Genomic DNA, 13,392 nt, shown 5'->3' with positions numbered 1-13,392 from the left:
TTTAATAGTACCACAATAATAATTCAATTGTAACTTACACAAAAGTTTGGGGGGGTTTAAACAAACAAAACCCCCATAAAATTTGTATGGGGTGTCGGGTGTCCAAATTTCACTATACAGTAGAACCTCGATTATCTGTCTCTATTAACTGTCACCTCTGTTCACCGTTTTGTAAGAGAGACTAAAAACTTTTTTTACAGTCACCTCCTGTTTTCATATGATATTTTTTGACATGTTTTGTAGTAAATTCAATTATCTATTTACTACAAAACATGTCAAAATTTACATGTGAAAACAGAGATGACCCTAAAAATGGTTTTCGTCTCCTACAAAATTCATGAAAAAGCAGATAGGAGGTATTGTCACATCACCGACGATATACCAGAAGTATATGTGGCCATACCAAATAATACATCCTTGATAAATATAAACATTTTTATTGCACAAAATCTTGTCATATATTTTTTTCCATAATCATCACTAGGATGATGATTCATTTGTATTGAATTGTACATTGCAATTCTCTGATGTTTGGGAAAAAGGGCTCAAGTCAGAATTGCACATCGATAATGTTTTGATGATTTCTGGACCAGAAAAATCGGCTCTTTTTATTGGTACATACAGTGTAAGTCTGCAACACTTTTTTTATGGTCCAGAAATCATCAAAACATTATTGATGTGCAATTCTGACTTGAGCCCTTTTTGCCAAACATCAGAGAATTACAATCTGGTCATAACTGACCAATGAGCAAATTTAATTTAACCTAAATTACTACTGTTCCTTAAAATGAAGAGCTTACCCCATAGCGTCTCTTATCTAATCTAACAAGATCGTGCACTATTCTAACATACACAGGCACACAAGCACTACGCTCTGCTTTTCACTATCACCTATCACTCAAACTAGTTCAAAAGGCTTTGTCCTCTTCAATCTTCTAGTTTGTCCAGTAGTAGATATCGAGGAGTGTGGATTTCCTCAATATTCTCATACTTATGAAGTTGTTGTTGCTCATGACTTCCTGCTATCTTCTTGATGACTATATTATCCAGGTTCCATTCCTAGGTCTTGATATTTGTTTATAAAGTAATATCTTATTATGCATCGACAATGTGGAGTTTCTTCCAACTAGTCAATACACTTTTTATAGGTATCTTTCTTTTGCCTTTCATAGCCACAACAAGGCTATAATACGTTTCCTTCCTGGTTTTTTTGTAGACCACTTTCAGCTGATTCTAAAAAATTAAAATGAATGGTAATTTTCTATTCTTTACAATTAAAAATCAAATGAAATAGGTACTACTATTTACAGGTAATAATATGCATAAATAATTCGTTTCCTAAAGAATACAGAAAATTTAAAACGTTTTTATAATACTTACATAATTGTTTAAACAAAAGAGACCCAGCCAGAGCAAAACGCAAAACTAACAGACAGAACTGCAAAAAAAGCCACTAATTTCCATTTTCCCACCCCCTTATCTTATATGCATTTTCCAATCAAAATTTTTAGGTTGTCATGAACATGAAAACCTCAACAAATAATAATAAACAAAAAGCTCTACTTCCACTTCCCGCCAAATGGACACAGGTTGGTGACACTGAATTCACGCCAAATAAATGAAAAAATAGAACAATTTTCTTTTTCGTCAATTTCTTCACGTGAAGTTTATAACGAACAAACCTGGATGTCAAAGTGTGCTTTAACACGTCAAATTTGGCCTTGAATAACTTTGTCAATTTATTGTTCAATTTATTGTTGATGTAAAGTGGACTTTAGATGATCGAAGGTCCAAATTTTTATAGTAGTTGTAGATAGATAATATCTAGTCCCGCGTAAAGTTTTATTGAAAAATGTACAAAAACAAGTAAAATAAAAAATAAAATCTAAACTTTTTTGGGTTTTTTTGTAAGAGTATTTTAAAAAAATTTAAAATAAATGTTTCTTTCACTCTATCCTTACAAAAATCTACGCGGGACTAAACAATATATGTAGTTTCAAAATAAAACAAAGATTGGGTCTCTAAGTACTTTGGTTACAGAGCTATGTGACATACAGTTAACATTGTCGTTAAATGGGACTTTGGGTGCCCTTAAACCGGAATATAGAGGGCAGGTCGAATCAAAGATCTTAAGGCCCCGTCTCACCATCAAATAATTGACAGTTATTTGATCAAACTTGACAGTTAGTGACACAAAGTGACAGTTAGTATGTATAGTTTGTGTCACTAGTCAAGTTTGACCAAATAACTGTCAATTATTTGATGGTGAGACGGGGCCTTTATACACATAGATTTGGCCAACTTGGAAAAATAGCGTAACGCGGAGCAGTTCGGGTCGGTGGTCTATCTATCTCTCTCTACCGGCGCTTAGCTTTCTCTCTCTAGCATATGATGGCCGCCGCCTGTGTGTCACTGTCGTTCCGTTACTCCCACCTCTTGGTAGATACGCTCACACTCGCACGACAGACAAGGATAGCTAAACCACCGTACTTGATATCGACGTTACACCCCGATGCATCGAGTGGCATATCCCTAGCCAAGTCTATTTTCTTTACATGTCTCTGGGTCGAATGCCCTCGAAATGGTATAAACCCAAGGTTAATAGATTGGGCGTAGGTTGTCTCGTAACTATAGACCAATCAAATGCTCGCTTTGTATAGGCGGAAATACGTCACCCGTACGACACTTTTGAAATTGTCATAAGTTTCAATGCTAATAAAAGGTTCAAAGACTTAGGTTTTGCAATATATTTTGGGATTTTTTTGGGTATAGATATATTAAGTGGTTCTTATATTGATAATTATATCTATTTTTTCCTTAAAAATCAATAGTCTGCTGACAAAAAAATAGAATTGATTTGAAGAAGATTTAACATTTATTGTGTGTTTTAAATGGAGATAACAGTTTAATTCGCACAAAAACCCAAAACAAAAAGTAGAAAAAGTTTAGCAAAATTACATACTTACTTATTATGGTTTTTCTGGAATGTGCAGCATTTTTATCATGTAGTCATAGGAAAAAAACTAACTAACTAAAACAACTAAAAGAGGGTTAGGTTTGAACCACAAACAAGAACTGTCAACCTTGATTTTGTCGTACGAGTGACGTAGTCATTCCCCTCCCCCTCGCTTCGGCCACATAGTTACGAGACAACCTACCTCCTATGAACCTTGGTAAACCAGTGATGTGGGAGGGAGGGGATGCGGCATACGGTGAAGTAGATGGGCTCGGTTTCACTTGTAAAAACGCTCCATTCAACATGGCGGAACAAGTCTTTGGTATTACATATATTTGTTGTATATTCTGTTCTATACAGGGTGTTTCATTAATAATTGTCCATATAGTAACTGGAGAAACCTTAGCACAAAATACGAAGATTTAACCTAAAACATTTAAATAAAATGTGGTTACTTACTGAGTTACAGGGTGTTTTATCTAAACATTTAAAAACTATTTTTGCTCAGCATTTTAAAACTATTCGACGTATCCTTTTCATACTTGACAGGAAGATAGGTACTGTACAAACTACTACATTATGTTAAACAGACGTTTCTGTCAATTACCAGAGGCGTACGACGGGGGAAAGTGAATGGTTGACCCTTTCCAAATTCTACGCCACTGGCGAAAGTGCTATTTTAGTTCAATTTTTGGATTCTCCAATACTTTCTATGAAAATAATATAGTCTTCATTCGTAACGATAGTCATTAGTTTTCGAGATACTTGCAGTTAAAAATGAAACGACACGGATATTTTGATTAATGTATTGTGTCACTTCATTTTTATTTTCAAATATCTCGAAAACTAATCATTTTATCGTTACGAATGAACAGTATATTATTTTCATAAAAAGTATTGAAAAATAAAAAATTACACTAAAATAGCAATTTCGTCAGTGGCGTAGAATTTGGGAAGGGCCAACCTACCACTATCCCCTGTCGTACGCCTCTGGTAGTAGCTAGAAACGTTTATTTATCTTAATTTAGTAGGGTGTACAGTACCTATTTGGGTCGTATATTGTTGGGTCTTTCTTATCTCCTTTCTTCAAGAACATCAGCATGATCACTCTCCTCCATTCATCTGGTATTCTGTTCGTGGTGATTATTTTATGAATAAGAAGTTGCAGTTGTACAAGGTGATCACCTCCATATTTTAAGAGTTCATTTGGTAGTTGATCTTCCCCTGGTGACTTTATTTTTTTTAAGCATATGTTTATTCCTTGTTTCACATCTAGTTCTTCGTCGTGTTGGAACAAACCTATATTATCTCTTTATTTATCATGCCTCACACTATTAATCATGATACTATGAATAACATTTAACTGTTATTTATAGTATCATGCTATTAACTTCTCAAATCAACTTAATCTTTCATTAAAAAAAAAAAGAAGAATTATTGGAAATAATGGGAGTGTATACTAAACTCATATAATTTTATGGTTTTATTTCTTCAAAATATTTTTATTTTGTACAATAAATAATTTTCTCATTTGTTATCAATACATTATAATGGTGTAAATAAAAAATTATTGATTGGCGTAAGGTTTATGTTATTTATGTCTGTTTACTATTAATAATAGGTATTGGCTATGAGCAGGTATGTTTGGTTGTGTAGTAATTTCCAGTCACGCCTAGCAACCTAACTTCCCAAAAAAAATTACCAACATCACTAGACAGTTATGTCTCAGATCCACTATATGCTTATTTCAATAATATACTTTTTTTTAATTTGAGATAGCAAAAAAATCTAACCAGATTGAGCAAAATGAGTTATATTTTTAAATTCAAAAGGAATGTAACCGAGAAGGCGTGGACGAAGATCGCAAAAGAAGTAAATGATACAGGTAAGAAAAAATGTATTTTTTAACACAGTAAAAAATCTATATTTCCTTATTATAAATATATAAAATTTATGCATATTTCCATTGAAATATTGATCATTGTGGCATTAGAAAGTAGATAGCTAGAGATTTTCGTGGTTTCATTACCATTGTCGTTAAGCGATATCCATCTTGACGTTCATTAATTTGTAAATTGGGGTTGTCATATTCGAACTGCATTGGAATGGATAATTTTCCTTCTCGTATTCGTATAAAATTGTGTAAAATACAAGCAGCCTCACAATTTTCTTTAAAATTTCTGCCCCACAACAAATTGGCCCTTCGAATATACGAAATTTGAACACTAAGAATCTAAAAACACACATTCAATACTTTTTCTTCTTCGTGACAGCCTAAAGTTAAAATACGTCTTGTAGAGTTAAAAATTCTTTGAGGATATGGCCCCCTAAGATATGGGAATGACAGACAAGCTTTATCTCCACATATATAAAAAGGAAAAGGCTCTCCAGAATTTGCTCGTAAATTCCGATGGCAAAATATGAAATGATTTAAATACTGTTCCATGATTATCTCGTCGTAAATCACCCACATCAATTGTAATATTATATGAGGCGTTGCGGATAGTAAGGGCGAACTCAACAAAAGCAAGTTTCGAGAAATTTGGGTTTAAAAATTCAGGTAGTAAGGTCGAACTCAACAAAAACAAGTCTTGAAGGTTTATCTTGAAGGCGAAACAATAAGGTCGAACTCAACAATTCGACAGTTCTATGAGGTATTTGACCCAATTAGCCCTTACTATCGGTACAGAATAACTAACTACACAAAAGCGAATCTAACTGTCGTTTCCATTGGGACAGAAATATTTGACTTTGTGCACCACTTATAAAATAGAACTTGATGTTCTAAGGAATAGACCATTCCAAATGATGTGATATTTTTGACAAGTAGTGATTAATTAAATATGAAATATAAAATTTAAGAATAAAATATAAATAAACTATAAAATAAAACATATATATAAATATAAAATTTAAATAAAAACAACGGTCACTGTCAGTTGCAAAAGTGAGGTTGCACCACTTATGTGACGTGTGTGTGTTTTGTGTTTTATTGGCACTGGTTTTCACAACCAACTGGCCAGTCAATTTCATAATGATTTTTTATACTATAACTTACCACTAACTCAGGGGAGTAATGTGTAGTGTGTGTGTTAAGTAAGTGTCTTGTTACTTTGCAAAGTCGACGTCATTGTCTTTGCAAAGAGACGCTAATTGTATCCGAACGTCTGCGGTCCCTCCGGTGAGGACCGATCCCACAAGGACAGAAACTATTTTCATTTATTAATTTATAATAAACGAAAAATTTCTGACCCTGGTGAGATTCGAACTCACGACCATTCGGATTTTTCGATCCAAAGGTAGGCGCTCTTACCACTGAGCCACAGAGGGGGTTACTTATGTGACGCATGGGCAGGAAAATTATGTCAGCGTTTTCTGCCTGAGTTTCGCTTCTGGCTAGCGGCAACACCTCATATGTGTCAGCAGTTGCCCTTAACATCAGCGAAAAATATTCTTTGTAATTAAAAGTACTAGAGTCACTATTAGCAAATTTTTTCACACGAATATGCTTGCCATCGATTGCTGCAATGCAATATGGCAAATTCAACAAGCGTTGTACCGATGAAAGTTGCATTTCCATAACTCTTTAGTTGCAATCGGCATAAATAGAGGTTGCAAACTACTCCATATTGCTTCGGTTGTTTCTTTCACTATTCTTCCAATAGTTGTATCACCTCGATAGAATTGAAATCCAAGAGTTTTAAAACTATCACCTGCCACCAAATATCTGGAAAAGAAGAACTGCATTCACTTTCATGTATAAAAATTGAATGGAAGATTAACGATATGTGTTTTGAAACCGTGCATTTTGCTGAGTTTTTAAAAATACTTTTTATATTCTTCAATACCCGATAGCGGCGAAGGATGGAAGAACATCCGAACAGCGGTTCTGTGGTCACTGAAGGCACCACCAAGTGGCTCTTGGAAAAATTCCAAAAAAATATTACGTAAGTCAGTGGCTGTAGTGTCTTCTTCCTACACTAAAAGTATAATCAAGTATATTCAAATGGGAAATAAGCCACAATTTTACCTAAAAATGATTTTATTAACGTTTCGACGCCCAAGTCGGGTGTCGTTGTCAAAATACAAAATAATACTAAATAAATAAAAATGTTGTTGCTTAGTAAAAAATTCTTCTAATAATTTATTTAATCTGACTCATTTATATCGGCAATTCAGACACGTATTATACATTTTAAAGTAGACGACTTTAAAATGATATTGCCAATATTGATGAGTTGCGTTCCTAGGACGACTTTACTAAAAGATAGTTCATTCGATTACATGAAATCAATCCCAACTCAAGAATATCCGCCACAAAATATCCTAGCATGTGATCTGTCTTTAAAAAGACAACCAAATGCAACGGTGGCACTGAAATTCTCGCGTTAGATGTTGTTCTGAAGCTATTTCCTTGTGGCATTTTTATAATCAAGTATATTCAAATGGGAAATAAGCCACAATTTTACCTAAAAATGATTTTATTAACGTTTCAACGCCCAAGTCGGGTGTCGTTGTCAAAATACAAAATAATACGATAATAAACGACACCCGACTTGGGCGTTGAAACGTTAATAAAATCATTTTTAGGTAAAATTGTGGCTTATTTCCCATTTGAATATTCTCGCGTTAGAGATTCCATAGTAAATCACGAGGGAAAACCAGGAAAAACCTCGTGATACTATCCCGACATCGTAATTATTTGGGTTTACATTTAGTTTACTCTCAAAACTAATACCAAATTCTGACTTGATATTTTAAATTTTAAATAATACTAAAATACTAAATATGTACTAACTCGATATGTTACTGATTTACTAATTGTGGTATTTTATTTCTATTGACTTCCTCCTTTAATATGGGTAACCACATCCTACTGCATTCTACCGAGGAATTTGCGACACAATTGGTTTCATTTAGCATAATTAGAGCCGCTTCTAATAAACAAAATTTTGGTCTCGCAATGGGCTCTTCTTTATCTCCATTATTGGCTAATATATTTATGGAGGATTTCGAAACTAATATCATTTCTAAACAAAATTTAAAACCCACAGTATGGTGGAGATATGTAGATGATGTGTTTTCCATATGGCCTCATAGATCGGAATTGTTGGATACGTTCCTGAATATTATAAACGATCAAGAAGAGACAATAAAGTTTACAATGGAAAAGGAATACAATAACACCATACCTTTCATGTTTTGGTCTCAAAGAAGGATACTGGATATGAGACTCAAGTGTATAGAAAACCAACACACACCAACAGATATCTCAATTACAAATCAAATCATAACATCAACGTTAAAAAGGGAATCATTAAATCCTTATATGATAGAGCCAAAATTACTTGTTCTAACGAAAATTCATTTTTAGAAGAAAAACAATTGTTAACATCTGTTTTATTAAAAAATGATTATCCCATATCGTTTATAAATAAGGAATTGTCAAGATTGGATCGAATGGAACAGAACAACTTAGAACGGGATCCTACAACATTCACAAGAAATAATAGGAGGAAAATATCAATACCATATGTAAAAGGACTATCCGAGAAACTTAAAACAATAGGAAATAAATTCAACATATCAACAACATTCAAAACAACAAACACTTTGAGATCTATTCTATCTAAAACTAAACCTAACAGTGAACAAGAAAGAACAAAGAATTGTATTTATAAAATACCTTGTGAATGCGAACAATTTTATATAGGTGAAACGTCAAGACCAATAAACGTTAGAGTAAATGAACATCAGTCTTATATAAAAAATAGAGAATTTGATAGATCTCAAATATGTCAACACGCATGGGATAATGAACATAGAGTTCAGTGGAGAGATTCAAGTATAGTCCTAAAAGAAGCAGATAGTAAAAAGAGCAAAATCAAAGAAGCGGCTCTAATTATGCTAAATGAAACCAATTGTGTCGCAAATTCCTCGGTAGAATGCAGTAGGATGTGGTTACCCATATTAAAGGAGGAAGTCAATAGAAATAAAATACCACAATTAGTAAATCAGTAACATATCGAGTTAGTACATATTTAGTATTTTAGTATTATTTAAAATTTAAAATATCAAGTCAGAATTTGGTATTAGTTTTGAGAGTAAACTAAATGTAAACCCAAATAATTACGATGTCGGGATAGTATCACGAGGTTTTTCCTGGTTTTCCCTCGTGATTTACTATGGAATCTCTAACGCGAGAATTTCAGTGCCACGTTGCATTTGGTTGTCTTTTTAAAGACAGATCACATGCTACGATTTTTTGTGGCGGATATTCTTGAGTTGGGATTGATTTCATGTAATCGAATGAACTATCTTTTAGTAAAGTCGTCCCAGGAACGCAACTCATCAATATTGGCAATATCATTTTAAAGTCGTCTACTTTAAAATGTATAATACGTGTCTGAATTGCCGATATAAATGAGTCAGATTAAATAAATTATTAGAAGAATTTTTTACTAAGCAACAACATTTTTATTTATTTAGTATTATTTTGTATTTTGACAACGACACCCGACTTGGGCGTCGAAACGTTAATAAAATCATTTTTAGGTAAAATTGTGGCTTATTTCCCATTTGAATATACTTGATTATAAAAATGCCACAAGAAAATAGCTTCAGAACAACACTAAAAGTATATATCACATCGGCAATTTGGAAGCACTGGTGATTAAAGTCAGCCTTTGGATGATGTAAATAGTCAAATTGCAGAACTTCCTGAAGGTCATACGAGCACATCAGATAACCTAAGGACCCATTCTCCCAATTCATCAATTTCGACACTTTATGTGTATATAATTCAGTTCTCCAGGCCCCCAGAAAGCCCATGGCTTGGTGTACTATTCTTTTCCATTCTTTCCTGATTGCTGCTTTATTTTTCCAATCTGTGATTTTAAGTTCTATGTCTCTTTCAACATCTTTCTTCCATCTGGATTTCAGTCTACATTTCTTTTTCTTTCCTCCTACTCTTCCCGTTAGTAATTACTTTGGAAAGTCTCGTATTTTAAATCCTCTGAATGTCTGATGTCCCAACCATCTCTAGTCTGTGTGATTTTATAAACCCTACTATATTCGGTTTTCCATTCATCTCTAGTTCTACATTTGGTCTTTTTATCCACATTCCATTCCATAGCTTTCGGGAAAGACAGAAGAAGGAAGACTGCCGGAGCCCTACACAAACTACTACGAGGAAGAAACATCTCCAGAGATGCAAAATTGAGACTATCCCGAACAGTGATCCAGCCCACAGTCCTTTACGGAAGCGAAACATGAGTTATATGAACAAAAATAAAGAAAATATGCCGAACATCTCGGAGCGGAGCGTTCTAGGAAGATATTAGGGGGAGTAAAAGACGATGAAGACGTTTAGAGGAGATGAACAAATGCAGAGATCAGAGAGCTGTACCGGAGTACAGGAAACGAGAAATTAGCCAGATCGTCAGAACAAAGAGACCTAGATGATTAAGACATCTTGCGAAAATGGCTGACTGAAGGTGGGCAAAGGACTCACTGCTGAGGGGAAGCAACGAAGAGAAGAGGACTAAAGAACCGCGGACATGGACAGAGGAAAATAGTTATTGTTTACTTCTGGGTACAGGGCCGCCGAGAGGGCGGTACAGCCGGTACATTTTACCGGGGCCCGGCGTCGACCAGACCAAAGACGTAATTTTTCCTGTTTTTTTTTTGTTCTTCACTTTAGGTCCATAATACTTTTAATTAATCCTCGGCTATATTTAACATGACCTTTAGTTGATTTGGTGTAAAATTTTAACAGCAATAAATCACAGAAGTAAAATGTTGCAGTGCAGTCAGATAACTATGGATATGGAGATTAAAAATATATCAGGGCTTCTAGAAGATTTACAAAAAATCAGAAATTGATTGAAGAATATAAAGGGTCAGAATCTAAAGGAGAGAGTTGAAGAATCTAAATTAGTTACCAGCAATTATGGAATAAATCCAGAATTTACATCAAATAAAGAAAAACGGCGCAAGAAGCCTGTGACATTTTTTGATGATTGCCTGGGCCTAGTACTGATGCGACTGATTATTTCATTCATAGGAGATGCTGACCAATAGAAAGCTACAGAAATCTGAATTAAATCGATAATTTTTGATAATTGCCCGTCGTTAAGTATATTACGCAGATACCCTTCGTTGCTACGAAAAAATACATTCAGTGACATTAATGACAATTAATGTTTTAAAAATTATAAAAGTGATGACTTTAAACCGTAAAATATTTATAACAACTGTGTGTTTAATTTGTACTTACATAAATAAATTACAATAAAATTTTGGTTTTGAACAGTTTTATTCATGAAATAATCGCAACAAATTGCACTCGAACTCTAAAATTAATATAGAATTTTTGCCCTCGTGACACCTTGACATAATTTCACTCGCCTTTGACTCGTGAAATTAAAACTGTCAAAGTGTCACTCGGGAAAAATTCAATAATTTTAGAGCTCTTGTGCAATTACTACTGATTATTTCATTCATAGGAGATTCTGACCAATAGAAAGCTACAGAAATCTGAATTAAATCGATAATTTTTGATAATCTCCCGTCGTTAAATATATTACGTCAAATGCCCTTCGTTGCTACGAAAAAATACATTCAGTGACATTAATGACAATTGTTTTAAAAATTATAAAAGTGATGACTTTCAATCGTCAAATATTTATAAAAACTGTGTGTTTAATGGTACTTACATAAATAAATTACAATAAAATTTTGGTTTTGAACAGTTTTATTCATGAAATAATCGCAACAAATTGCACTCGACCTCTGAAATTAATATAGAATTTTTGCTCTCGTGACACTTTGACATAATTTCACTCGCCTTCGGCTCGTCAAAGTGTCACTCGGGAAAAATTCAATAATTTCAGAGCTCTTGTGCAATTACTACTGATAATTTTGAGCCTTACGCAATATTTCGCTGTGAACTATTTAATATTGTAAAATAATAAGCAATTTAACCAGAATATTTAATGCGGCAAATGAAATTCATTCGCTATTTAACATTTTGTGGACATCCCGAGATGACGATGACGAGAACATTACGAAAAAAATTGATATATTGCGCGAGTTTTATAAAGAAGACATCAGTGAAGAATTGATAGATGAAATTTTTCATTTGAGAGCGATATACAAGGATAATATTGGTAAATCTAAACTTTTTCCAATCTTCTTCTTTAGGTGCCATCTCCGCGACGAAGGTTGGCAATCATCATTACTATTCTAACTTTTGACACTACAGCCCGAAAGAGTTCAGTTAAGCTGGATCCAAACCATTCTCTCAGATTTCTCTGCCAGGATATTTTTCTTCTACCTATGCAGCGCCTTCCTTGAATCTTTTCCTACAATTTCTTCAATAGATTTACTTAATAAAATTAAACATCTCAAATTAGATTCATTATTTTGAAACGTCGTTATATATCTACAATGAAACAGGATTGGTTAACTCGCCTATCAACTTTGTGCATTGAGAATGATTTGGTAAAATCATGCGAATTTTCGAAAGTTATTGACATCTTTTCCAATAAGAAAACTCGAAAAGCACCTGTATTATAAATATTTTCGCTATTATAAATATAATCAAAATTTAATAAAATTTATATTTGAAATGTTTCTTATTACATATTTTTACTATTGATTATTTTATTTCTATAAAAGTTGAACAATTTTTTTCGCTCTTCACTTTTTGTCGGGGGCCCGTTCGTCACTTCTTGCCGGGGCCCGCTTATCCCTCTCGGCGGCCCTGTCTGGGTATCGATACTATGTCATCATTGATTCGACTAGATGGCGTTCTACTAGCAAAACACGTGTCAAGGTTGCTAGGAAAGTTTCCAAGAATTATAAACAAGCCAGATTGCGGAAAATTAAATTTTTTGAGCTAAAAAGTGCCTTTTGATGCCCACTGTGGATTGAGATATTGATTAGTGCCATCCGTATCTGTGTTTTCCTGTCCCTCAGAAAAGTAAAGTGATTTGGGTATAACCTGTAGCCATTTGCAATGGGCCTGTCATCAACTGACTTGAGCGAAATTAAAACAACAATCATCAATACCTTCAATGGAAAATTTCTTCAGGAAATTGTCGAAAAGGTAGCCTCAGCGGTCGAAGCAAAATTTGCGGAACGGCTTTCTGCCCAAAGAAATGAAATTGAATCAGTTCGTTGCATACCTCAGGAACTGCAGAATGATAACTTAGTTTTGCGCAAAATATTAGACTCACAGGAACAGTCACTGCGCAATATGAACGTGCGCATATTGGGAATAAAAGCTGAAAATGGTGAAGATCTTCGTTCTTAAGTAATTAATTTATTTAATAGTAAATTAAAAATAAACATTCAAAATAGCGACTTAAAAAAGTGCTATCGTGTTAATGATAAGAATCCAGGTAATAAGCCGGCTGCAGTGTTGGTGTGGT

General features: G+C 33.9%; 1 protein-coding gene and 1 long non-coding RNA gene across 3 annotated transcripts in view; both read right to left on the bottom strand.

The window, feature by feature from the left end:
* Positions 1 to 421: 421 nt before the first annotated feature.
* LOC126886537 (uncharacterized) lies at positions 422 to 1,772 on the bottom strand. Its single transcript, XR_007698670.1, has 2 exons — positions 1,381 to 1,772; positions 422 to 1,233 (listed from the first exon to the last, which is right to left on the bottom strand). It is a non-coding gene; the product is annotated as an uncharacterized LOC126886537 (long non-coding RNA).
* Positions 1,773 to 4,424: 2,652 nt separating this feature from the next.
* LOC126886505 (zinc finger protein 235-like) overlaps positions 4,425 to 13,392 on the bottom strand; it is a 50,672-nt gene continuing 41,704 nt past the window's right edge. For both annotated transcript variants that reach the window (XM_050653468.1, XM_050653467.1), the window contains exon 6: positions 4,425 to 6,683. The gene's annotated coding sequence lies outside the window, so the exon portion shown is untranslated. The remainder of the gene's footprint in view (positions 6,684 to 13,392) is intronic.

Source organism: Diabrotica virgifera, chromosome 6, assembly GCF_917563875.1.
Source record: "Diabrotica virgifera virgifera chromosome 6, PGI_DIABVI_V3a".
In the NCBI taxonomy this organism is placed as follows: Eukaryota; Metazoa; Arthropoda; class Insecta; order Coleoptera; family Chrysomelidae; genus Diabrotica; species Diabrotica virgifera.
This window is presented reverse-complemented; position numbering and strand designations above follow the sequence as displayed.